The 23,019-nt window shown below is 41.1% G+C and overlaps 1 pseudogene; it reads right to left on the bottom strand.

The window, feature by feature from the left end:
- Nucleotides 1-16,029: 16,029 nt before the first annotated feature.
- Nucleotides 16,030-20,302, bottom strand: LOC111726494 (annotated as a pseudogene).
- Nucleotides 20,303-23,019: the final 2,717 nt, after the last annotated feature.

Genomic DNA, 23,019 nt, shown 5'->3' with positions numbered 1-23,019 from the left:
GGGGTTCTAAAGCCGAGCAGGAGAACACTCATCTAATAAGGAAGCACATCCCAAGAGCCTTCTCAGGGACACAGCTGGTAAGCTTCGGCTCCCCTACAAAGCCCCCGGGGGGCTTACAGGCAGGGAGGAAGGGAAGCAGGGTGCACGAGGGAGAGGAACCCTGCTGACATGCTGCAGACCTCTGCTCTGTCCCCGGCTCAGACCACCTCACTGAGGGACCTCCAGGAAGTGACACCTCCCCCAGGTCACAACTGACCCCTCTGTAAAATGAGGGGTTGGAATGGAAGCCCTTTACTGTTCTTTCCCCTTGCACATTTTACGACTCTAAGTAACGCTTCCTTTTTTCCCCTTTAATCTCATTTCTCCCCCTTTCTCAGTTCCATTTTCTACACCTCACTGAATAGGGCCCTGCATATAATATTGAAAACCAATACCTTCCAGCTTGGCCAGGCTGGGGGCTCAAGCAAAGTCACATTAGTAGCGAATCTACCTCTTACTAGCAAAAGTCCAGTCTCTGCAGCAACCCTACCCAATTTCATTTCTGGGCTTACGGCTTCCCCAGATGCATCTCTGAAGTGCTCCTGAGCCAGTTTGCTGGGAGCCGTCCCCACTGCCGTTGGCCCTGTGCGTTTCCTACTACACGAGCTTCCTTCTTTCTGAAACTCCATTCTCAAAGTGACCAAGGAAGCTTCACAGTTTGCACTGTGGCCAGCGTTAACCATGAACAGCCACATCCAGGCTGGATGCTGTTTGCTGGACAGCCCAGACTGTCCTCTGGGGGCAGGTGTGTGCAAACATGGAGCTAGGTTCCAGGCGAAGCGGCCAAAACATCCCTCACCTCCACTGGGTTCTCCCCTGGTCTGGTCTCTCAGCCAGTATTCCTTCCCTAAAGACAGCTCCTTCACCTTCTAACCTCCTCTTCCCCTACTGAAGGTCAAAGCTAACCAAAAGTGAGTGTGGTGGTGATGGGAGCGAAGCAGGATTTCCCTCCCCTCTCTCCTTCCATCTGCGTCCACAGGCAGTACCTGGGTTGTGGACAAGGTATGTTCCTGAGAATGTCATACTTGTATGTAACTCAGATCCCTGATGAGCAGCTGCATAGACAGGAATAATAATAACAACAATACTCTAACGACTCCCACGTGGCACTAGGAATACCGTGCAACACTGTAACGATAGTAACCAAACCCCTGTCTGTATAATAAGAAGTTGAAGTAGGAGATGGGAGAAATTTCAAAACAGAATGTTAAAGGTCAGTGCTGACTCCCCTAACGTTGCATCAGTGTCTTGCTTTTAGAAGGAGCATTTTTAAGACAAGCAGGTGATGATGCAGACGGTGCTGAAGAATCAGGGTTCAATTCTGCTGCCAGCGGAGGGAGCTTACCACTGAAGTTGGTTTCTTGAAAAAGGTATCTAGGCACAGCTTTTTCCCTATTCTCTCTCTCTCTCTTTTGTCATAAATCGTCTATAGCCACTGTTGTTCTCACTAACTGCACAGCAAACCTTTGTAAACCGCTCACTGTCAGGACCTTGCTCCCCTAGCTTAGCAAATCCGACTTCAGTCAGACGAAAGGCTTCAGCTCGTCCTTTTGTTGTAAACCTTCTGGGCTCTGGATCTTCTGGTTCTTCGTGTTCTTATGTGTCTATCAGCGGCTTCTCTCTCTATGGGACTCTTTGCCAACATAAAGATGCTGTGCCAACGAATGGCACGTGCCACGTGGGTTTGTTTACGTGCACAGAAGCAGCTAGTTCCCAAATGATTCATTTAATCATTTAATTATAAATTAGACTTACAGGGAGCCTTGGGACCCCGTTCGCAAGCACAGAACTCCATAAGCCATGCCGTCCGTAGCCCAGGGACTGCCTATTTACTGTATCTATACATTAGATAAATCTATTTGTGGGTCACTATGAAAGTTTTAAGACAGACCGTGGTATAGTCCATTGTTTCACCTCCAAGAAGCACAGTCAGTTGACAGTATCTTTTTTGATTCGCCTGTGCAAGTTTCAACGAGGTCAGCTTATTGATGTCCCTTGGAGGGCTTCATTTGTTTTTATCTATGAGGGTTTTTTAATTTTTGTATATCTCAAAACTTTCATAATGCCATGTACATACACATACACATGCACCAATATATGCACATAGTATATAGATAGATCGATGGTGTCCAGATAAATATAATATATAAAAATACATATATTTATTTATTTATAATGGAGACAGGGAGCTCCATCCTACCAGTTCCACAAAAAGCCACTTCACCTCCCAGCCTGCTGGGGTCAGGATTCCCTGTGTCTTCCTCCATCCTTTCTAAGGAAAATAAATCTCTCATAATTTGGAAACATAACTATTATTTATCAAGTGTTCTTAAGAAGAATTTTTTTTAATCCAGTAATTTTGTCCAAAGGAAATAAAAGGCAGACAAAGATGGTCATCATGATGTTTTAAAAAAAGAGGAGAAACTTTAATGCCAGTAAGAATATCCACCAAATGGAATGTTATAAACCCCTTTCAAATAACATTTTCATCATTTTTTAAAATAATATTTAATGAAGTGGGAAAATCTTCATAAAGTAACATGGTAAAATGCTTAAGGTATGTAATGGTGTTCCAATTTCATAATTCAAAACAAAATCATACCAAAAAGACTGGAAGTGACAGCGTCAGCCTACCAATAGTGTTGGTTGGTTTTAGGTGGAAAATTAAAAGTTCTTCTTATTTGTGTTCTTTTTTCCCTCTTAATTCTCTAAAATAAATAACTAGTCATTTTATAATTAGCAAATAAATATCTTTTTTTTCTTTTTTTTACTTTTTAATATGTTCATCTCAGAGCTGCTAACATGTATCCCTAAAAAGAACACATGCTGAGGAAACCAAGAGCTTTGCTGCCAGGCTCCTGGGGGAAGAGCACACCGTGGCTCTCCCCAACCCCCACAGCCATTTGGGTTCACATACAGATCAACACAATTCAGGATTACAACCCAGGTCTTACTTACATTCCTTACACTCACCTATTTGCTCTTCTCATCATGTCTGGAAGACAAGTATCATTATTAGGACTCATCAGCAGACACTGTTGGAGAGAACGTCATCATGCTTATATGCTATAGAGCTGGGGATGGAATTTCCATGTTTTCACCCCATCAACTAGGCTGTTGGCCTCTTCAGAGTCCCCTCAAGAGAAAGCAGTTTAAATTATAATCAAGAGGTACCTCAAAGGTTAATTCAATCATCAAAGAGTAGGCAGAAAGAGAACAGTGACCAGAGAAAACCCATGTCACAAGAGAAGAAGGAAGGGGCCACTTCCCTCCGTGTCTCCTGGATCCCACCAGGTTCATGTCTTAAGGGGCAGGCTCTATGGGCTGACCTTGAGGGATGCTCTGCCTCCTTCACTCATGACTCAGAGAAACTGGGCGAGTTGGACAATCGCCTTCAGTCCTGAATAAGCAGCAAGAACTAAAATTGGGAGCTCCTCTCCTGGAATCCTACGTTCAAAACCCCAAGCCAAATCACCCAGTGTGGAACAAGAACAAAAGGAGGCCCATTGCCATTGCCAGCTGGACGAGGCCCCCTGAGTCCGAGGATCTCCATTTCCCCAGCTAAATTCTTCGCCAACCAAGATGTCCAGGGTTCCCCACAGCGCACGTTGACAGAAGCCCAATTCTCTCCTTTCCAGACGGCCAGGGTTAATTTCTTTCTCTTTCTTTCTTTTTTTCCTCCCATGTTTTGAAGTCTTTCCAGACTGATGGACCAAAGTGGAAATTACAATTCAATCGGCTATGTCCAAAACAGATGCCACATAATCACAATCATATTAATAAAGCTGGCAAGGGCAAGAATAAAGAACTTAAGGGGGAGGGGAAACTAACCACTTCCAGAACGTGCCTAAGGTTGGAGTGCTCCTGCTCAGAAACCGGTTTCCCTAAGAAATCTGAAGTTGGCTTTCCCTATCTAAACTCCAAAGAAATCCTTTTCTCTTTTTAATCTAATTTTTTTTTTTTTTTTTTTACAGTTTCAGTGAAGGGAGAGAAATGGAGGAACATTTGCTCAAATGTTTTCAGTCCTCACAACACTCGAGGTCTTATGCATGCATGGGTTCCCAGCTGTGCATGACATAAGCCATTGAAAACTGGCACATCTTTCCATTAGCAAGTACAGCACAGCCGCAAGTTTGGCAAGCAGTTCATGTTGCCAGATGCCTTCACTGTTTCTTAAACTATGTATTCAAGGCACTCCACTTTTTTTTTTTTTTTTTTCACTTGCTGGAAATACTTTCAAAGAAGAACACAATGTTTTGGGTTGCCTGGCCAAAGTTTAGCTGTACTTTTGCATCTTTGCCAAACTTCCTGTTTTTAGCAAAACAATTTATTATCTTGCTGATTCTTTAGACCCAAAAGGATTTGCAGGCACAAATAACTACTTGGTTTCCACATCTTTTCAGAGAAGAAATGTATTCCTTTTCTCATAATTATCCTGGAGATGCTAGAATAGAAACATATTTAACCTTTGGGAGTGCTACCAAGGTGTAGAAAAGGTTTTAATTATTCAAAACCTCTACAGTCTGAACTTTAAAGAACTGACAATTATTTCTTGTGCACAAGAAAAATAATTCTTTTCAGGTGGTTTGGCAAGATCACAGACCTGCTGCATGTGGCAGTGTAGAATGAGTTTGGAGTGAGGTTGGAGTCCAAGGTTAGACTCAAGAAATTTGGTTAATCAGCAGCAATCAAAGAAAGCATTCAACCAGACACTTTCGCCTGTAGTTCATCTCTGATTACTAAGCCACACAGTCATCCTTTCGAGTTCACCAGAAAACAAAACAAAAATGAAACACTGAGAGCCTTTCCCATCTCCACCAATAAGCCACTAGCCTGTCTACCAAGCAATAAATAGATTGAGATTTTATTTATTATTATTATTATTATTTTGCAGTTTTTGGCCAGGGCTGGGTTTGAACCTACCACCTCTGGCATATGGGGCTGGCACCCTACTCCTTTGAGCCACAGGTGCTGCCCAGAAGAGATTTTAGAAGTGATCCCTCCAATCACCCTCCCTCCACCCATCCCCTCTTCCCTACCCCTCCTCCCTCCCCATATTCCAGGGCTATAATTAGGTTATAGCTTTCATATGAAAGCTATAAATTAGTTTCATAATAGGGCTGTGTACATTGGATACTTTTTCTTCCATTCTTGTGATACTTTGCTAAGAAGAACATTTTCCAGCTCCATCCATGTAAATATGAAGGACATAAGGTCTCCATCTTTCTTTATGGCTGCATAGTATTCCATGGTGTACATACACCACAATTTATTGATCCATTCGTGGATTGATGGGCACTTGGGCTTCTTCCATGACCTGGCACTTATGAATTGGGCTGCAATAAACATTCTGATACAAATGTTTTTGTTGTAATGTGATTTTTGGTCTTCTGGATGTATACCTAATAAAGAAATTGCAGGGTCAAATGGCAGGTCTATTTTTAGCTCTCTAAGTGTTCTCCAGACATCTTTCTAAAAGGAACGTATTAGTTTACATTCCCACCAGCAGTGTAGTGTTCCCTTTTCTCCACATCCACACCAGCATTTCTGGTTTTGGGATTTTGTGATATGGGCTAATCTTACTGGAGTTAGGTGATGTCTCAAAGTAGTTTTGATTTGCATTACTTCTATGGTTTATCTTACAAGGGTACAATTGAATCTTTCTAAAAGTAGCATATGAACATCTTAACACAATAACTAAGAAAATGACATAAAGGCTATGTTAACCAGTTTGATGAAAATATTTCAAATTGTATACGAAAACACCACACTATACTCCATGATTGCATTAATGTGCACAGCTATCATTTAATTTTTAAAAAAAAGGAGAAGAGATTTTAATTCTGAAGTACATTGGGTTGAGTTAGCCACACATAGTCTCAGTTTGCTTCCACCAAAATGCCCTCCCTATAGACAGAACAGATGCTATCTACAGCAGCACACTTGCAGAGACACATAGAGGCCCTGAGATAAACTTTTCTAGCAATGATCTGCCTGCCAGAAGAGCAACACGGGTGATGTATGTCCAGTCTTCAGGAGAATACATTGCTAGGGTGCAAAGTCCTTCCACTTAGAGAGATGGACCCAACCACAATTTTTCCAGGCTTTTCAAAAATTACTTCACACCACCTGCAAAGGCTAAGGAGCTGGTCGTGTTGATTTCCTGTGTGTTCCTGCTTCAAAGATCTTAGAATTCCTTGATGGTGACTTAGAAACCACCATAAAAATAATGACTCCTCAAAACAGAAGGAGTCAAAGGGTAAGATGCTTTAGAGGAAATGGTTAATATTAATGAGAGAGTGCAGTGTAGTCTGACAAGAGATCAGCATCAGCACTTTGGGAAGAACACATCTGACTTAAGCAAGAGGGGGCCAATGTCTGTCTTTCCATTTGTGAACTATTCTTTCACATGAAAGCAAAGAAAGACAGTATCTATCACGTGCCCTGGAAAGACAGTATCCAATACACACAGATAGATTGTTTAATCAGTTGACAGATCATAGATAGATAGAAAGATAGGGGTGTGTGTGGACGTGTGCTGTTAGCATGTCATATTTTCTTTGCCCCTTTCTCTTCTTCTTTTTTTAAAGATCCCTTCTCTGATTATCCTCTTGAGTAAGAACTGGCCAAGAAGAGAAGCAATTAGACAGGCTAGAGCACATGTGTAGAGGACAGAATTAAAAGAGAAAGTTTTCATAAAGAATTGCCCCACTCAATTCATGCTTTCTCGGGCAGGGCAGCTAAGTATAGGGCTGCAGAAGGTGGCCCAAGATTCCTTGTAAACTCTTCAAAAAGGTGAGACCGTGCCTTTATAATTAACTTTAGGGCATGTTACTTTAAAAAGTTATTTTTAACATTTAAATATAAACAACATCAGATCTAAATATAGGATCAAAGAAACAGTGTTTCCATTTGGAGTTGCCAAAGCACAGAAGCATGGCTGGAAAGTGCAAGTTCCCTTTGAAGTGGATGCCGCTATCGATATTGCTTACTCGGCAGTCTGGTGATATCAAAATAAAGTGCACGTATACACATATATTCATTGTATCCTGCCTGGTGTGAAAAGGTTTCACTCTTCCAGCTTTTAAAAACAAAACCCAAAATCCTGAAGCAAGGCCCTAAGGGTCCCGTCGCTAGGGTTTTTCAAAATGAGCACATCTAAAGTAATGCTTGAAGCCTGTAGTATCAGAATTTATTTCTACAAAGTTAACTCTATTTAATATCCTTGGCTCTAAGCTTAATTTGCTAAATCGTGCTGTTTTTGAAATTTATGGCAAAATTATTGTTCTCTGGGGAAATAATTACCATTCCTCTTACTTCCATGGCGTTGCTTTCCTCTGTGTGTGAATTGAAGTAAAGAGATTTAAAAAGCAGGTCTGTGTTTTGAGTGGGTATCAATCAAGACAGGGTGATTCTGATCTTATATTTGAATTTAAGAGAATATATTCTGTTCGCTCAAATATCCAATTTTTCTGAATGAGAACAATAGGACATGAAATTAGAAAGAATCCTACAAAAGCATTGAGTGCATCTATTTACTTACACACTGCCTGGTTGCAAAAAAGGATTCTAGGCTGCGTAGGAGGATATATAAAATGTGGCTACACGGGGGCGGCACCTGTGGCTCAGTGAGTAGGGTGCTAGCCCCACAAACTGAGGGTGGTGGGTTCAAACCTAGCCCCAGCCAAACTGCAACAAAAAAATAGCCTGGCGTTGTGGCAAGTGCTTGTAGTCCCAGCTACTCAGGAAGCTGAGGCAAGAGAATCACCTAAGCCCAGAGCTAGAGGTTACTGTGAGCTGTGACGTCACAGCACTCTACCCAGGGCAACAAAGTGAGACTCTGTCTCTAATAAATAAATAAATAAATTTAAAAAATGTGGCTACACTACATAAATTAAGAGTGGACATAAAGCAAAAAAGGGAACACCAGAGTAAAAAACATAAAACGGAACCAGGAATGACATTAATGTAGGCTCATACGTAAATGTCTATAAATGAAGCACAAATTCGACTCTCAGACTTTCTAGTTTCAAGATAAAAACAAAAACTTTCTCAGGACTCTATGACTCACAAATAATTGAAGTGCTCAGAAGTCTACAACAGAAGTTCAGAACATTTTACAAATTAGCTGCTGTGAAGTAGATAATGACTTCTGGTTTTCTCCCCTGAATGTCATTGTCACGGGCAGGCAGAGGTTGCCATACTGTATCTCTTTTCCAGTATTTAGGGAATGCATCCTGGCTTCCTTTGGGGGGCCTGCCTTTCACCTGTTTTATGCGAAGGTGCTCTGTCCCTATCCCTCTCATACTCCCAACTGGCCCAATCTGCCTTTGTTCCCCTAGGGTACAGATTCTGCAATAACAGGGTAAATGTGCAGTAACAGGATGAGTGCCTGGGGCTGCTTCCTTCCCAGCGGCTATATGCTACCGAGAAAGTGGCTGGTTTGTACTCTTTGGTTTCAGTCCTTTTCACAGCATGGTTCTCTTATCTTTTCATACTTTTTTTTTTAGCCATCTAAGAATCATCCAGTAGGTATCTTTTTCTTTTCTTTTTTTTAGGTTTCTTTTTTACTTAAGGTAGGTTCTGTTGCAGACAACCACACAATCCTAAATGAAACCTATGTGGTCCAGGCTACTCACATGCAGATGGATTAAAATGATGTGTCTGGAGACTTCAGGGAATTTTAGGTAAAGGATGGAACTCTGAGACTTTAATCCCCAGTTTTCAAGCCTGAGACTTTAATCCCCAGTTTTCAGCCATTTTAGTTCTATTCATCGCAAAATTGATATAATGTAGAAATAGTTATTGGTGAAGAGCCTTTTTGTCCATAGCAATAATCTCTGCCAAATGATATGCATCTTCTCCCTTTATTAAAATTTTTAGTATCTGTTTCTCTTTTCTGTGTAGGGCATGGATGCAATTTAGGAAAACGTTTTGGGAAGTTACCAGCATATACCCACTTTCAGTGTTAGACATAAACATGGCTATTAAATATTGTGAAATCTTCTATTTGCCCTAGTACATAATGCCTAACATTGCTAATACCCAACATAAGAATAATATTTTATATGTTATAATTTTGTGGCGCTGATGGGAATTGTTTCTCCCTTTTAAAGTTCTGGACTGAGAAGAAAGTGGAACAAGAATTACCAGTCTCCAGTCCAGAAGGTCCATGAGGCCATGGGGGATGTGCCCAGTGATGTCCTAGTAAATACTTCACAAGTGATTCTCCACACGATAAAAAATAAATAAAATAAATAAAGCTCTAATTGTTGGTGTTTGCAAATTTCTGTGATACGCGTATTCCTGTCAGTGCCAATGTCAAGGTACTAAGAGTGTCACTGAACACAGAATTGAAAAGCGATGGACACAAAAGGCTCTCGCAAGCCGGTTTGCACTGACTCCAGCCTCTCCCTGGAAGCGTCCCTCCTGACCTTCCTCCTCTAGCTGAGCCTAAGGAAAAAGCAATATGGTACTCTGGCTTATGTTCTTAGTTTAGAAGGAGCATTTGAAACTCCAAAGTGAGGTTGGTCCCTGCAAATCCGCCAGCTAACATGGATAACAGAAGTCTCACTTTCCTCCCATCTCAGAACCTTCCTCTGGAACATCAGAGGTAAAGCAATGATTCACTGTGGATAGACTCACCATAGGAAGAGCATCCTTTAGTTTCCAGTCAAGACACAGCACCTGCACTTAAAGACAAAATGACCTGCTTTATTTTTAAAAAAACAAAGGAGTTGGATCACAAAGTATGCCAAAGTACAGATACTCAGCTGTCAGGGGCGATACCGGAATCACAAAGCACACTAAAGCACAGTAGGAGGCAGGGTAACATGATGGTGAAGTCATGGGCCCTAACTCCAGCAATCTGGACTTCACGCTAGTACAGCTTCTTACCAGGTAAGTTTGCCCCCAGGCAAGTAACTGGAGGTTACATTTTTGCTTCTCTAAACAATGAAAATGGCAAAGAACTTAGATAATAAGCAGTGAGTACAGGACTTGGAGCAGAGTCTGCATGAGGTGAGCTGCCATTGTCATTGCCCTTTGATGGTCCAGTCTGCCCTTGAGAGGATTCAGTGTGTTTGAGTTCCCTTTTCTAAGATGCAGCAGCTGCCGATGAGAGTGCATTCACCCCAGAGTAAGGGGCTGGGAAATGGATTCTTTGCAGAAAGCCAGGCCTTGCAGGGTGTTTCCGATGGGGAAGGGGACAAAATGACAGGTGCCTATGAGGCGTTCCTCCCCACCTTGTGGGAAAGGCCACAAGCCCAGAACAGGTGCAGTCACGGGAGCCCCAGTAGGGGACAGCCAAGAGGATGAAACTTCCATTATCAGGGTTTGGCCGAAAACGATCCAATGCAACTTGTAACTGCTTACTCATTGCAAATAACTTAAAGCTTGTCATCACCATTCCTGGCCACAGGAATGAATCCTGCCACAAAGAGCAGATCTGTTTTCTTCCTTAAAGCCCTCGGAGTGTTCTGCTTCAATTCCCTGTATGGGATGTAGATATATTAAATACAAAAAAAATGACCATAAAGTGAACATTAAGGTTGAGAAATGAGGTCCAAGGATGCCAGGAAATTTGAAAGTAAGTGTTCCCCCAGCACCTCTAATTCAGCCATCTTTGAGTAATGCATCCTTTCCGATTTCAGAATCCTCAGTGGAATTCCCATTTCATACAGACTCTGGATCCTTCAACTAAGCCAGGGGAGCGTTGTTTGGGGTCCCTCCCCCTCCTTTTTACTTCCCCAGGTCATGGGAAAGTCCTGTCCAGGACCCTTCCACCAAACCCTTGACTGAGGCCAGGCATGGCAAAGCACTCTCAAGAGCCCAAGGGAGCAACTCGGCCCCAGGAAGCTGGCCCAGTTCCCTTCCCGGCCCCTCCCTGAGAGCCCCTGAGCAGCCAATGTCTCTGTGTGCATATCCAGGATGCATTAGTGGTCCGGCACAACTGGTGTGCTCAGGCACCTCCGGGGTACATTAGTTGAAGTGGCTACAGCAGCTGGTGGCTCCTCTTCAGGCATAATTTATCTATTGCACTTTACTTAATGTGCAAAATTAAATTTATGCTGAATCCATGTGTATTACCTACTGTGCATGAATGGCATGAAATATACCATAAAGCGAATCAGCACAGAGCCATGCTCTTAATTGCTAATGGCTTTTAACACACTTCATTGTGGTCTAACCCAACTTGGAACCCTTTCCACACTGAGAACTGTACTCATATCAAAGTGAAAAGTGCTTCTCCCCAGGACCTGCTGGAGAACGAGAGGACAAAATGAGCCATGCTTTTAAGTCAATCTTTTTTGAACATAAGTTCTTTAGACAACATATTCTGCACTTTTCACTACTGTGATCAATACAAGGTCTACAAAGGGCATGCGTTTCCTGAAACATAAGAAAATCACTGTGAAATACATATCTTTACATAGAATATAGAAGTAACCCAAGTTTCGGTCCTGATTCTGCCACTGCCAGTCTATGGGACCAGCTCTAGGTGTCTGGTCCCATAAATTAAAACATAGGAACTAAAATAATTGAGTCTGCCCCTAACTAGAAAAAAAATGGTATGCAACCAATTCAAGTTGACTTTACAAAAACAAATCTCTCAATGGAAGCTTTAAAAAAAAAAAAATTGGTGCTCTCACATCTCTAAATTCACACAAGGCAGAAATTAATTCAAGTCTGAAACCTGGTTTCAAAAAGGAATTCAGTTGAGGAATCAGAAAGGAAGAGGAATACAGGCAATGGAGAGACTTAAACGTGGTTCTGTCTCCACCAACAATAATTAGAAAGTGTTTTCCGTGGTTCTTATAAATTTACAGTATGCTTCGTACAACTACAGAGACCATTTCTCATGAAAAGAAGAGAATTATTTGCTCTGCAATTTACATTTGTATTGGAAAGTATCCATCTGCGGAAATGTCATACTCCTCCCTGGAAAATAATTTGTAATTTGTAACTTTCCTCACCTAGAAGACAGAGGAAAAATAAGAAAACCAGTGACTACATTACTTTTTAGGTGTCCTATTTACATATTTTTCAGTAGGTGGCTATCAGTATAAAAACTTAGCAAATGCACGCTTTTTGGAGCACAGAAGTTTTACAAAAATAAGAAAATTTTGTTAGGAATAGGCAGAGTGATAATTTTACTTATTCTATTTCTCCTTGTTCTATTTTCCATATGAACATCAGGACACTATCCACTAGGGATTTTTAATCTAACATCATAAATGTTTTGTCCCATTCTAGCGGTTCTTGATTGTATGTGGTTTGTGGTTGAAAAACGAAAATGGCGGCATGAAATGCTGACGCTCAAACGTAATGCTATGTACGCACAGGTGCATACTCATGTGTCCCTTCAGTCAGTCTCAGAATGATTTGAATCAACATGTGTGTAGAAATGGGTGTTTTAATGCTTTGATGTTGGGATGTATAAGTTATGTTGTTTTTCTATTTGGGGCTAATTAATGTACTTACAAAAGGCAGATGCACTAGTAGCATCTGGAGCATTTTCTTTTGGGGGAAAAGATATGTTCAATCAAATTCTACTCAGTAGAAAAATTAATCAAGCAACTACTAAATATAAAGCTCAGAGTAAAAAAAAAACAAAAGGTTGGCACCCTGGTCTGTAGAAGCATGCAAGCGGCATAGATGGACATCGCCACCAATGACTCTCCTACAGATAAAGAGTGAGTAAAAAGTCTTAGGATGGGGTTAAGGGGAGGAGGTGGCGTGCTGGGGCTCTGGGAGGTCTGGAGGTCTGACTGAGAGCTGAGTCCTGGAAATTGAGCAAAACACTGGTTGGAAGACAATTGAGGGAGAGAGAAGTGAAGAATGCGGAAGGAAGGTGGAGGTAACTGCTTAAAGAACAATCTGGAGAAATGAAAGGAAAAGTGCCAAACTGTGAAGTCCCTTAACTATACCCGGCCTTTCACAGTAGCTGCCCTGGAAGGCTTTGAATGGGATTTTCAAATAAACAGGCAAAGCAGCTACAGCTTCTTTTTCTAGCTACAAAGACTTATTGATATCTTCATGGTCGGAAGTTTGCTCTGCTGTTACTGTTACACAAGAAAAAGATTTTTCTTCCTGTACCCACCAAGGTGATGCACTTTGTCCTTTCCCTTTTACCTCGGCAAAACCATGAAGTTCTTTTCTTCTTTGCCTAAGTTACCTTTGTAAATTAAAATAGTTTAACTGCAAAGGTAACAAGAGATGGGGACATCGTGCACCTCATTTTAAAATTCCAGCTGTGATACTTTACTAGATATCTTTGGGAGACATGTTTTTGCTGGGTTAACCCTTTACTATCCCAAAACAGACATTCCTTTTCTGCCCCCACCCAACCATAACACACTCTCTTTCCCTCTCTCTGCCCTCTGTCTTTTAGGATCAAGAGGCATGAATTTGAGCCATGAAATAAAGTTAAAAGATACTTTCTTTTAATTGAGTATTTTCATGATGTGGATTTTAAAAATCAAAGAGGCTTATTCAAGCTTTCATTAAATTCTCCCACTTTCCTCTTCCCTGGGACGGAATGCTTATTTACTGTGTTGCCCCAGGCCTGTTCTTCCCATCTCCTTCAACACCAAGGCTTTGTCAAAGGAGAGGTCAGTAGCCTCTTGCAATCTTCGGAGATAGATAGAGTCTGGCAATCATTTCCCACAATGGGGTTATCTGCTATCTGCCAGGGTTGTTTTCCTGGATGGTATCTGATCAAACTCCCCTGCAGTCTCTGTAAGCATTTAGAGCTCTCTTCACTAACTTCTTTCTCTGCTTTCTATCAATCAGCCCAAACCAAGATAATATGTGATCTAAATATTTTTTAAGTGTCAACAGGGGCCGTGATGATTGGGTCTCCATTGAGATAAAATCTCATTTATATTCTCTAATCTAGCTCATTATCCTAGATGGTTCCACTGATTTCTGCTGTGCTGTCCCTAAGGTCAGGATCCAAGGGGAACTCTAGCAAATTTGCATTCTTTCCTTCCTTTTGTTTTGGCCAAGGCACAATATTCACTGAAATTCAAGTGATAAGTAAAGGAAATAAACTACCTTGGAATTTGGCTGTTTCTCTGAATCTCTGACCCCGCACAAGGAGCTTCAAATCTCTGATCTACAAAATGCAAAGTGGCTTTAAAAACTGGAAGCAATGAAATCCTACTAACTTCGCAAGAGAAGATAAAGGCCCTGTGCATATTAAAATTTTAAAAAGTATGTCGGCAAAGAGCATTATTCTCATACTTTCCACCCAGATTTTGATACTGTCCTTTTATAAAATTAAGGGTTGTATTTTATTTCTTTTTCCTTTAGAAACTTGATCCCAGCATGCCCAAATGCTGATGTCTAATACTGAAATTATCCGGGATCTACATGACTAAAATCCATCCACCAAATTCCTTCTCTTACTAGACAATGAGGAAGGTTCAGCAGGGGTAGAAGGCCCAGTTCTTCTAAATCTGACTCGAAATAGATTTCTCCAGGCATCAATCACCTTCCTGGGAGATTCAGGATCACCACCAGCCTTGAAGCAAAACCTCTATTCCCACACAGGACCTATCCCAAGATCGCAAGCACATTCCTGTCTCAACCCTTCAGGACAAATCTCCACAGCCCCTTTCATCAAGTTAATTATAGAACCCAGGGACTGGAAGGGGAGCTCAAGATATCCTCTGGTCCATCCCCCCAGCTTTCTGGCCCAGCCACATTTAAATCATCCCAGACAGATGGAAATCTATCCTGTTTTAAAAGATCTCCAGAGGGGGACATTCCACAAGTCGGGTCAGTCCCCCACGCTGCTGTTTAACAACCCCTGTCAGAGAAGCCCCCTTTATCTCTCGTTTAAATCTCACATACTGCACTTTAAGTCCATTTCTTCTTGTTCTGTAAGTCAACCTTCACATACCTGAAGATCATTATTAAGGCATCTCTCCAACTTCTCTTCTCTGGGCTGATCAATCCCAATTCCTTCCACCTCTCCTCATAAATCTAACTCTCTAACTTTAAATCTTCTCCGTGACTTCTCAGTGAACTTTGGTATACTCAAAGATTCATAGAAGATATAGGTAGCCCTTCATGGCTTGGAGGCAGTAGCTCTCCAACTCTTTGCTCTCCGGACCTTTTTACACTCTAAAAAAATCGAGGACCTCAAATAGCTTTTGTTATGTGGACTATATCTGTTAATATTGTCTGCATTAGAAATTAAGACTGAGAAATCTTGAAGATGCAAAGTACACAAGAAGTCCATTACCCGATGATGTTATTGTATGATGTAGCTTTAGGAAGGCGCCACTGTATACTTGGGTTTTTTTTTTTTTCTGTTGCATACACTTTTGCACAAATAACTTTACTATTTGCTAATGAAAATTAAAACTTTTCTGGATCTTCTGATAAGATTTTTTAAAAATCTTAAAAAGCCTTCTCTTCAGTGAAGCCATCTTTGGAGTCAGTCTTTCCTCTCACCTTATCTCTCGTCTTCGCCTCTCCTTGATATTCCTTTTCTTTTGGTCCAGACCCTCAGATTTCAAAAGGAGCTTCTTCAAGTTAAGGAAAGTTCACTTTTCTATGGTTTGGTTCTCTGACAAACCTCCCACTGAAAGTCACAGTCCAGGAGTGGGGCAGTCACATGCTAGAACTTCAGGGCCAAGTGCAAAGTCATTGTGAACACTCCTTGTACTGGCTGATCTTATTCATCCCCACAAGCCCGAGAATGCACAGTCCTGAAGACAGTGGCCTCTCTGTGCACACATGTAATTTTTTAAAAGGAGCAGGAAAATGAAGGGGACCGAGGCTTGATCACCAAAAGTCAGCACAGTGAAAACAAACGATAAACGATAATGGATAATGAGCCCTAGAATTCAAATTACCAGACGTTTTAAAGAGATGGGGTGTCACTTTTCAATTCTGTTTTGAATATCATATTACAAAAGAACTATTTTTAAAAGTAAAAAAGGATTGAGGGAAAAGAAAACAATAATAAAAGAGTATCTAAACTGTTGAATGGCCCCCAGTTTGTTCCTGACAAACTTCCATTACATCTTCCTCTTCCGTTCCCAGTTCTCCTGGAGTTTGATTACCAGCCGTTCTCTGACCTCCAAAGAGAAACCCAAGTGAACTCAATGGAACTCCCTGTCTTCGACAGTGTGACTCTTTGAGCTTCTTGAGATGTGCTGGCATTTTCACTTTGAAGTGCATCTCACTGCTATGCTGTCCAACGACTTTGAAATTAATTCTCCTCCTTCTTATCCCCCAAGACTTGGGTTGAAGGTTTTGCCTCCTGGTCAGACACGGTGATGGTGGCTTCACCTGGGAGTCTCTGCACAGCAGCAGCCTCAGGTGGGCAGAACCTTGCTCCAGGGTTTGCAAATCTGTCTCCCTTCCCCACAGCACCTCTACTGTATACTTGTGAAAGAATGAAACCCAGAAGATAACATACTAGTTTTACTATAAAATAGCATAGACTCTGAAAACCTCCTGAAGAGTCTGAGACCCCATGGTCCCAGGACCACACATTGAGATCTACTGCTGTGGCACAGAGGGTGCCAGAAATATGTACACACGTTTTGAGGAAGAAAAAGACGGTATTAAAGTTGCAATGCTCAAGTCAACGTTTGACTTCTGCAATTATAAGAGGTGCTCAAACGTGACTTGTATTCACCTTTTGTTATTATTGGCATATGTCAAGTATTACAATTGCAGGGCAGCTTTTTCCTTTCTTAAAATGTACATGCATTTTTTGGCACCCTCTGCATTCTCACAGTAGACCTGGAAGCACAGGCAGTTAGCGAGGACTCCGGTGTAAAGACAGTCAAATCAAGTAGTACAACGCTACTGAATCAAAGCACTCAACTGTGAAAACATTCATTCTCTCAACCTTAGAAAAATAAGAGAGACTTACTAAGGTTCTTGATTAACAAAAGAAGAAGGAAATGATTTTTGTGGCGGTTTCTTATAGGAAAACATGGTAGTCTGAGAAGCAGCAGGAAGGAGAGGAGGATTGTGCCTTCACAGCATTAGTAGATCCAGCCTGCAGTCATCCTACACACGGAGCTGCTCTGTTGATACAGTGTCAATTTGGACATAAATGAATAGTTTGCTGTCAAATAACACAGCTACTTAAATCTGCTGCTTTATCCTTGTCGTCACAACTGAAACCAGCCCTGTCTACTCAATCCTATCTAGGTCTGATACCCATTCTCCAGGACTCCGCAGTACTGGTGGGACACCATGAAGGGCAAATGTCTGAAAGTCTTTATTTTTTTTCTGTTCAATCCTAAACTAAGTTAGAGGCTCAAAGCCCTTCCCTTGTCTTTATACTGTCTTCCCCAATGTTATGCTGTTTTCTTTTGTGCCTGAGAAACTACTTTTTTCCCTCTACTATTTCATATTTTTAAATCCTTAGCTTAAGTCTTGTTTAACTTATTGATAAAGCATTACAGGTTTGTCAATCAAGTAACAAGCATTTAGTATCTACTCTATTTGAGGTCCTGCGGGGCACAGTAGGGACATACCATAGAGGCTAAGTCTTGTATTCTATGTCTAGGAACTTAGCGTCTAGTTGGAAACAAAATAAAATAGAACTCATATAAAATAATACACCACTGAATGTGATGGAATGTAATTAACTTCTAACCTGCACAGTACAAACTAAAGTATTAGGAGTTGTCAGAAGGAGAATCTCTGTTAAATTGTCAAGTGTACTGTACAAATTTTAAGACATGGAAATATTTCGGTTGTGGCATAGGTGAATTTTGAGTTGAAGCTTGAAATGTTCTTCTGATAACTTTCAGGGTTCTTCTAACTAGCAGGCCTGGGCTAGGGTATAAATTATTCCCACCTCCTGCCCGCCACCCCAGACTGAAGCCTGCCTCCTTCTCTTTCCCTCTCTGGCTCCCTTCTGGACAGGAAAATCCTCATGTGCATGAATGGGAACCCTACCATATAATGCAAACTAAGTCCACAGCCACATCCCACAGAATAGCCACTTTTAATATTTCTGGGGCATGGCCAGGTGCAGTGACTCACACCTGTAATCCTAGCACTCTGAGAGGTCAAGGCGGGTGGATAGCTTGAGCTTAGGAGTTTGAGACCAGCCTGAGCAAGAACAAGACCTGGTCTCTACTAAAAGTAGAAAAGAACAACTAGCCAGGCATTGTGGGGGGGGGGGCACCTGTAGTCCAAGCCACTCTGGAGACTGAGGCAAGAGGATTGCTCAAGCCCAAGAGTTTGAGGTTGCTGTGAGCTACGACAACGCCATGCCACTCTTCCCAGGGTGACAAAGTAAGACTCTGTCTCCAAAAAGAGAAAAATTTTCTTAGGCCTAGCAATGAGTCCACTGGAAGCCTGCTCAGCTTTTGGAGGAGATGAAAGAGGTTCTGGGGCAGAGGCCCTGAGTGCGGGCTCAATGCCTCTAGGCCGGCAGGGAATTCCAAGTTCCTGGGACGGAAGATGAATCTGCAGGGAGTGGTGTAGGACAAGCTCCAGGTGGGCATTCCTCTTGCCGCCTTAGAATCTTCCTTTTGAAGGGAGGAAAAGCACCTGGACTTGTCTGAAGCAGGGTCTCTAAAGTGTGGAACCCAAAGCGGAGATCCTAGATGCCCAGGTAGCTTTAAAATAAAGGAATTCCAATACAAATATTTGTTTCAAAATAATTACTACTCATAGTAGGGTTCTTTCAATGATCTTTCAACATCTTAAGTTTCATATTTTCTTCTCTATTAAAAGAAATTTCTGCTGTATTAGATTTTCAAAGCAAGACTACCATAAAATTTATTTTGTACAGATGACATTAATTCACTTTTTTTGTATTTACACAGATACAAAACTTTCAGTGCACTTTCTGAGGAATTTTCAGGTGTACCCTGATTTAAGAAAAAGATGCAGACAAGGAAAAGTGAAACTTTGCAAGTCAAGTAGTATTTTGAACACACACTGAAACTGAATGAAATATTCCTTTTTAAAATAAATTCTCAATTCTCATTCTAATTTTTAATGAGTTAATCATTCTCTAAATCACCCATTACATTGTATTTAATATTTATACATCAAATTTTCTGGATTTCTTGATAGGAACCAAACTTCTAGTCTAGCTACATTTCTTTAAAACACCTTTTTGGGTTCATTTTTCTTTGAGACGTCCTGGCTCTATTTCCTGTCTTCCCTTCTTCCCGCTGAATTAGTGAGACCTTCCTGTCCCAGGCAGAAAACAAAAACAGAAACATTCCTAGACTACAGGCATAGAATATGAAACCAAGCAAAGGTATATGAGAAGAAAACGACAGGGTTTTTTTTTTAACAATGCTGATTTGTGGCCCCTCACAGCATGACCACCAGTCACAAAAGTTGGAAGGCAATTTGATGTACTTCTATAGCTTCTCATGATTATACCGTAGTCACAAGATAGAGAAAAACTTCAAAAGCCTACTTTCTATTTGAAAATGGGCAAATGACCTTGACAGACACCTCGCTGAAGAGGATATATGGATGGCAAATAATACGTGAAAAACTGTTTGACATCATCAGCCAGTAGAGAATGCAGATTATCATAACCAGGACATATAGATCACTATGTGACTGTTACGATGGCTAAAATAAAAATACTGATAATATCAAATGCTAGCCTAGATGCAGAATAACTAGGACTTTCCTACATTACTGGTGGGAATATAAGATGGCACTGTTATTCTGGAAAACAGTTTCTTACACAGCTAAACATACATTTACCATCTAAACCTGCAACCACACATTTGCATATCTCTCCATACTCAAAGACTTGCAGCAACTTTATTTGTAGTAGCCAAAATGAGAACAACCCAAAAGCCCTGTAATGCGTGAATGGGTACACGAAAAGCAGTATATTTGCAGAACAGAATGCTCCTTGGCAACCACACTGTACCCCATGATTGCATCAATGTACACAGCTATCATTTAATAAAAAAAAAAAAAAAAGAATAAGCTACTGATGCATGCAATGCATGCAACAACTAGGTGGACCTCAAAGGCCTGGGGCTAAATGGAAAACCAATCTCAAAAGGTGATAGACTGATTTTATTTACATTCACAAAGTGACAAAATTATAATGATGGGTCAGGTTGGGTGGGATGGAGAGTATGATTATTAAGGAGTCACCAGAGGGAGAGTTTTTGCAGTGCTAGAGCTATTCTAAAACCTGACTGTAGTCGCTGACAAGACTGTAAAATCTATCGCCAAAAGTACAGGCATCAAACATCATTCCGCATGAGTCTTTTCCGAGGGCAGTCATTACGCGGTGACTTGCACTTTTACCATGCATCTGCCTTTGTGCAGTCCATTCATTGCACTCTGATTCTCAATGCAGAGCTCTGGGGTGGGCAGGGCAGTGCCAGGATCACTCACTCACTCAGCATGTTTACCCATCACCTGGACGGTTGTGGCAATGAGCAGACAGAGAATTCCCAGGCTCCCGGGTGGTCAGTCTATTGCTTGTGTAACCATATCTCCTCTCAACCAGACTCGAAGCAGGGAAGTGGGAGCACAGGGTAGATCTGGCTCAGAACTATCTTTGAGGAGTGAAGATAATGGTCCTGAGATCCCTTGAATTAGCTTTTCCAGCTCGGTCCTTACATGGTGGCCAGAGGGTGCCATACACTGGGAAGAAACTCATGGGTTCGATTTCTCATCCTCTCATCATAAATATATTCTTACTGCCTTTGCATTTACAAAACTTGTGACTCCTTTCTCAAGGGTAAGGACATAAACCCTCACTGACTGGAAGACACATTATATTTTATCTTGATAGCTTCAATTCTTGTGGCATTTTTTTCCTCCATTCCTGCCATATCTGCCAAACAAAAACCTATCAACAGACCTGGGTGGCCTCCAATAAAGGGTGCTTTCTGTTAGTCTATTTTTTAGTCTATTTCAAGTGCCCTTGTTGTTTTAAAAAAAAAAAATCACATTCTATTAATAACAGATGCCTGGAACCTTACTTCTATAATATGCTGTAATTAACAATGCAAATGTGAAATAAAAATCTCATTATTTATCAGATAGACAGGAGCAGGTGATTATGTACTTAGAGGTATAAAATGCATAATGAAAATGCACAGTGATAATCGTTCCAAAAGGGCTTCTGCTTCTGAACCACAAATAGAGTTTTTAAAGTTAAATGGGGAGACTGGCTGCTTCTCTACTTTTATTTTCAGTCTAGGCTTGTGCATAATATTGTTTCTTCTCAATCCATCCAAGCTCAGCTTAAATAATTTACATTTTATAGCAACTTGTTTAAACTCAAGGCCAACTGAGGAAAAGTGTTAGAAAGCCTATACAAATGATACATTTCTGGTTTTCCAAAATATGCGTATAACTCAGGAAAATCAGACAGACCAATTTTATTAACCATTTTAAAAAATTCTATTTGAAAGGAAAGTACTCCTGGATGGAGAGCTTGTAAATTATATTTCAGACCTAAGCAAACTTTTACAGCTGAGCTGTAAAAATAGTCATTTATTATATAAACACTGTCAAATTTTTAACTATAACCCTGCCAATGGGCAACTATAATAATCCAACAATAATTATGGTGATTATAATAAATCACCCCAAAGAGAGGCCGCTACCCTCTCCAGCTGAGCAAAAGCTCTCCCCTCAAACAGGTGTGTTCCAACGTAGAGAACCTGGATTGAGAAATAGCCACACACCCTTCCTGCCCAGCACTCTGATGGCAAACTTTGGGAATAAATTAGTCAGAGAGACTACCTGGCCCCCATCCAATGTCTTTTTTTTTTTTTTGAGACAGAATCTCAATCTGTTGCTCAGGCCAGAGTGCATGACTTCAGCCTAGCTCACAGCAGTCTCAAACTCCTAGGTTCAAGTGATCCTCCTGCCTCAGCCTCTCGAGTAGGTGAGACTACCCAGCTAATTTTTTGTATTTTTAGTAGACATAGGCTAGTCTCGAACTCCTTACTCAAGTGATCCTCCTCCTTAGCCTCCCAAAGTTTTAGGATTATAGGCATGACCCACTGCACCCAGCCCAAATGTCCTTTTTGCATCCTAAAAATACAGTTGGTCAAAGGTGATTGTGTTACTCCATAGTTGAATTACTACTTCTTGGTCCCATAACACTATAAAGCTTTAAATCTGAAATAAGAAATTCAGTTTGGTTTTAATGTTTGCAAATGCCTTGTGGAAAGGAAGGGACTCTCTCCGACCCAGATCAGCTGAAACCATAACTAAAGTCCACACCTAGGCACTGCTGGGTTTTAGGTTCTCTTGAAAGGATTCCTGCATGAGCCAGCTTGAGAGGGCCAGCATCTCAAGACAGCATCTCAGGCTGGCTCTGCCACACTTTTCCGCTCCTAAGCTTCTCAGTGTCTCCACCAAATGAATGGTTTTGTAATAAAGGAATGGAGTGGGGACCAGCCCCTTTGGGGGACAGGCAGACCAGTAACAAAAACCACATGAAGTCCTAGGGTAGATGCATTTCTCTTCCTAGAGAGAATTCTGCCACCAACCTAGAATTCTTAATTGGTAAAGCAAACCTAATTCAGGCAAAGGGGGAGGCATAGGGGAATCCTTGGGGGGTTTAGTGCCATTGTATTCTTGAGTTAGAGATTATTTTTTAGAATTGTCAGTCTCTACTTCCAAGAATGTAGACAGCCTTGAACAAGTCAACTACAGGCTAGCTGTGTAGATGTTCTAATGGAAATTTTTAGAAACAAGAAATCTGATTAATATTAGTATACCCATTGCCTTTTATGCTGTTGAATTAACTTTTAAAGTTTTTAAAGTGAGTTTCTTCCCTCTTTAAATGAATGAACAATTTGTTAAATTAGTAAATGTTCTTTAAAAATTTTATTTGTGGCCTTCAAAAAATGTTTCTTAATGATTACAATGTGAATCTGTGACATTTACTTTTTGATATCATCACATGTTAAACTCAAAAGAAGTAATGATTTTCTTATGTTTATCGTTGGAAGAATGCTTATTCCTTATTCCTCA

Source organism: Otolemur garnettii, unplaced genomic scaffold (assembly GCF_000181295.1).
Source record: "Otolemur garnettii isolate 467f Iridium unplaced genomic scaffold, OtoGar3 scaffold00068, whole genome shotgun sequence".
NCBI classification, from domain to species: domain Eukaryota; kingdom Metazoa; phylum Chordata; class Mammalia; order Primates; family Galagidae; genus Otolemur; species Otolemur garnettii.
Note: the sequence above shows the minus strand (reverse complement) of the source record. Positions and strands in the feature narration are given on the sequence as shown.